Here is a 4517-nt window from a genome sequence, read left to right as displayed (position 1 = left end):
TCTCTCTCTCTCTCTCTCTCTCTCTCTCTCTCTCTCTCTCTCTCTCTCTCTCTCTCTCTCTCTCTCTCTATCTTTTCCTCTCTCTCTCTCTCTCTCTCTCTCTCTCTCTTCTCTCTCTCTCTCTCTCTCCTCTCTCTCTCTTCTCTCTCTCTCTCTCTCCTCTCTCTCTCTCTCTCTCTCTCTCTCTTCTCTCTCTCTCTCTCTCTCTCTCTCTCTCCCTCTCTCTCTCTCTCTCTCTCTCTCTCTCTCTCTCTTTCTCTCTCTCCCCCCCCCTCTCTCTCTCTCTCTCTCTCTCTCTCTCTCTCTCTCTCTCCTCTCTCTCTCTCTCTCTCTCTCTCTCTCTTCTCTCTCTCTCTCTCTCTCTCTCTCTCTCTCTCTCTCTCTCTCTCTCTCTCTTCTTCCTCTCTCTCTCCCTCTCTCTCCCTATCTCCCCCTCTTTCTCCCTCTCTCCCCTTTTCTCTCCCTCTCTCTCTCCCTCTCTCTCTCTCCCTCCAAATACTTCTCTTGCGGCTAATACAAATCTATAGATAAATAAACCTTGTAAGAAACAAGAAAACACATTTGTCCTTTTCCTCACAAACAGATTTTACTTTCTTTTCTTTAACTTCCTACTTCAGACATTATCGTTATCATTGATTTTTCTATCACTACTACTATTACTCCTACTATTGCTGGAACCATTATTATTATTATTATTATTATTGTCTTTTCTCCTGTGTCTGTTTCGTCTCTTCACTTTTGTCATTCTTCCCCTACCCGGCTTTCGTTCAGTTTGTTTTTCCAATTTTCTAATCCTGTTACCATATTCCCCTTCTGCTTCTACCAGATCTCCTGTCTCTCTCTCTCTATCTCTCTCTCTCTCTCTCTCTCTCTCTCTCTCTCTCTCTGTCTGTCTTCTCTTCTCTCTCTCTCTCTCTCTCTCTCTCTCTTTCTTTCTTCTTTTTCTTCTTTTCTTTTTCTCTCTATCTCTCTTCTCTCTATTATTATCTATCTATTATCTATTATTGATCTCTTTCTCTCTCTCTCTTTTCTCTCTCTCTCTCTCTTTTTGCTCTTCTCTTTCTCTCTTCTCTCTCATTCTCTGTCTCTGTCTCTCTTTTTTTCTCTGTCTCTTCTCTCTCTTTCTTTCTCTCTCTCTTCTCTTCTTCTTTTGACTTTTAGCTTTGTTTGTGAAGGACCTGTAGTTGCTGTGATGAGGATGTGATGTTAATTTCAGCTGAGGATGCGGCTAGTGATGGATAGTGATGAGTGAGCGTCTGGTGGTCGCGATGTGATTAGGAATGTTTGTTGTGTGTGTGTTGTGTGTGTGTGTGTGTGTGTGTGTGTGTGTGTGTGTGTGTGTGTGTGTGTGTGTGTGTGTGTGTGTGTGTTGATTTCGAATGTGTAGTTGTTTAAAAGCAATATATTTGAATATATAATCTGTTGACTGCGGCATTAACTTCATTTTGTTAATTTCTATCTTATTTTGAAAAGATTACATTCCCCAATCTCGTTTGTAATTAATAAGTAATTGATCGAATAAGAAAACAGAAGTAAACGATGAGTATGTAAAATCCAAGATGATTTTGTAAAAGAAGTTACTCCGAAAGGGAAATGAAAAGAAAAAGGAAGAGAAGAGAAGGAAAACAGCATGATAAACAAAGAAAAAAAACAAAACTATTCAAAGCTATACTAATTTACCTCCCCTCTCCCTTCTCCTTCCTCCCTCTTCCCTCTCCCTCCTTCCTCCATTCCTCTTCCCTCACCATCCTCTCTTTCTTTCCCTCCCTCCTCCCTCTTCCTCTCCCTCTCCGTCCCTCCTCCCCCTCCTTCCCTCCTTCACCTTCCCTTCTCCCTCCTACTTCCTTCCTCTTTCCCTACTCCATCTCCTTCCCTCCCCTCCTCCCTATTCCCTCCCCCTCCTCCCTATTCCCTCCCCCTCCTCCCCCTTCCGTCTCCTTCCTCCTCCTCCTTCCTTCCCCTCCTCACTCTTCCCTCTCCTTCCCTCCCTCCTTCTCCTTCCCCCTCCTCCTCCTCTCTCCTTCTCCCTACCCATCCTCCTTCCCTCCCCCCCTCCCTCTTCCCTCCTCCTCACCCCTCCTTCCCCCTCTTCCTCCCCCCTCCCCCTTCCTTCCCCCCCCCCCCCACTTCGAGTCTAAGAGCCCGTTCCACCTGCCGGACCAGAAACCGACATGTTATAACTGCGTCTGAGATATTGTAAATTGAAAACTATCGCCGGGTTTTGGGTTTCTCGAAAACAGTCTCTCGGGATTTTGAATAAGGAGGAAGGAGGAGAAAGAAAAATAGGTGCATAATCGGCTTTTTTTTTTTCATAGGAGGATTTATTATTATTATTTTTTTTTTTTATCTTTTTTTTTTTCGTAAGAGGCTTTTTTTTTATTTGCTTTAGATTTTAGTTCCTAATTGACGTTTGTTGCTTCGGTTTGTTTGTTTTTTTCCTGAGAAAAAGGGATACGCCGTTTCAAAACATGTGAATTTCTGGAGCAAAGTAATTTATTAAGTAGCTCGGAGGTAAGCAACGGCCTTTCCAGCAGTGACCCTCGGCAAGGCTGGCTAACTTCCTCACGTATTCACGAGACGTTGTATGGAAGGCTGTCAATTTCTTTCTTTCTTTTTTTCCTCTCCTTCTGTGTCTCTGTTTTTCATTCTCTCTTTTTTCTTTCTTTCTTTCTATTTTCTTTCTCTCTATTTTCTTTTTCTCTTTCTCTCTCTCTTCTCTCTCTCTCTCTCTCTCTCTCTCTCTATCTATCTATCTATCTATCTATCTATCTTTCTCTCTCTCTCTCTCTCTCTCTCTCTCTCTCTCTCTCTCTCTCTCTCTCTCTCTCTCCTCTCTCTCTCTCTCTCTCTCTCCTCTCTCTCTCTCTCTCTCTCTCTCTCTCTCTCTCTCTCTCTCTCTCTCTCTCTCTCTACCTCACTCTTTCTCTCTCTCTCTTTCACTCTCTCTCTCTCTCTCTCTCTCTCTCTCTCTCTCTCTCTCTCTCTCTCTCTCTCTCTCTCTCTCTCTCTCTCTCTCTCTCTCTCTCTCTCTCTCTCTCTCTCTCTCTCTCTCTCTCTCTCTCTCTCTCTCTCTCTCTCTCTCTCTTCTCTCTCCTCTCTCTCTCTCTCTCTCTCTCTCTCTCTATCTATCTATCTATCTATCTATCTATCTCCCTCTCTCTTTCTATCTATCTATCTATCAGTCCCTCCATCCTCTTCTCCTGTTTCTTCTCCTCCTGACACACGAAAACCCAGGCCGATTTCCCTCCCGCCACTTATCTATTAGCAATTCATCTATCCCCCACTGTTCCTCCCTCCTTCCTCCCTCCTCCCTTCCTTCCCTCCATTCCCTCCCTACCTTCTCTCCCCATTTCCCTCCCATCTTTCCCTCCCTTCCCTCCCTCTTCACATCATTTCCCTCCCTCATCCCTTCCTTCCTTCTTCTTCCCTTCCCTCCCTCCCTCTCTCTTCTCTTCTCTCCTCTCTTCTCTCCCTCCCTCCTCCTATCCCTCCCTCCCTCCTCCCTTCTCTACCCTCCCTCCAACCCCCCGACACACGAGAACCCGAGGCCAAATATCTATCTTTTCTCCCTCTTTTATCTCTCTCTCTCTCTCTCTCTCTCTCTCTCTCTCTCTCTCTCTCTCTCTCTCTCTCTCTCTCTCTCTCTCTCTCTCTCTCTCTCTCTCTCTCTCTCTTTCTCTCTCTCTCTCTCTCTCTCTCTCCCTCACCTTTCCTTCTCGACCCGCGAGTGCCTGAGACGTCCTGGACACTTTCACACATACTAGAGGTGAATGATGCTGATGTTTGTGTCACTAGTGCCAAGTTAGTGCCGGCGAGGTGCCATTTCCCAGGGAAACGGCGCTGGCTGTCTCGCAGAACAGATAACTTTGTCAAGGACGTTATCTGGAAGGGCAGAGACGCGGCGACATGGCGGCTTGATGCGAGATAAGAGGGATAAAGGCCAGGAGATGGGTGGAGATTTTGGAATTTAGGAAGAGGGGATAATGCGTGGGCTGATAAGAGGGCCAAGCCACAAGAGGTAGTTTATATACACATGTACGTATACACAGGAACACACACATACACATATGCATACACAGAAACACACACATACACATATACACATGCATACACAGGAGCACACACATATGCATACGCACAGGAACACACATATACAGGAGCACCACATACACATACACACACATATACACATACACATACACATATACATACACGTATACATACACAGGAACAGATACACATACACACAAGCATTACACATACACACATGCACACACGCACACATACACATATACATACGCACACACACACACACACACACACACACACACACACACACACACACACACACACACATTCACATCCATAAACACACACACGCACAAATAAATACACACAATATGCATAATAAAAACAACACAAACAAAAGCATAGAATGAAAAGAAGAGGAAGACTTCAAAGAAACAGTTCGCCACGTCAACAGAAACCAGGATTATTCATTAGTTTATGTCAACGAG

This window comes from Penaeus chinensis, chromosome 24 (assembly GCF_019202785.1).
Source record: "Penaeus chinensis breed Huanghai No. 1 chromosome 24, ASM1920278v2, whole genome shotgun sequence".
In the NCBI taxonomy this organism is placed as follows: Eukaryota; Metazoa; Arthropoda; class Malacostraca; order Decapoda; family Penaeidae; genus Penaeus; species Penaeus chinensis.
The sequence above is the reverse complement of the archived record's forward strand: the minus strand, read 5'-3'. Positions refer to the sequence as shown.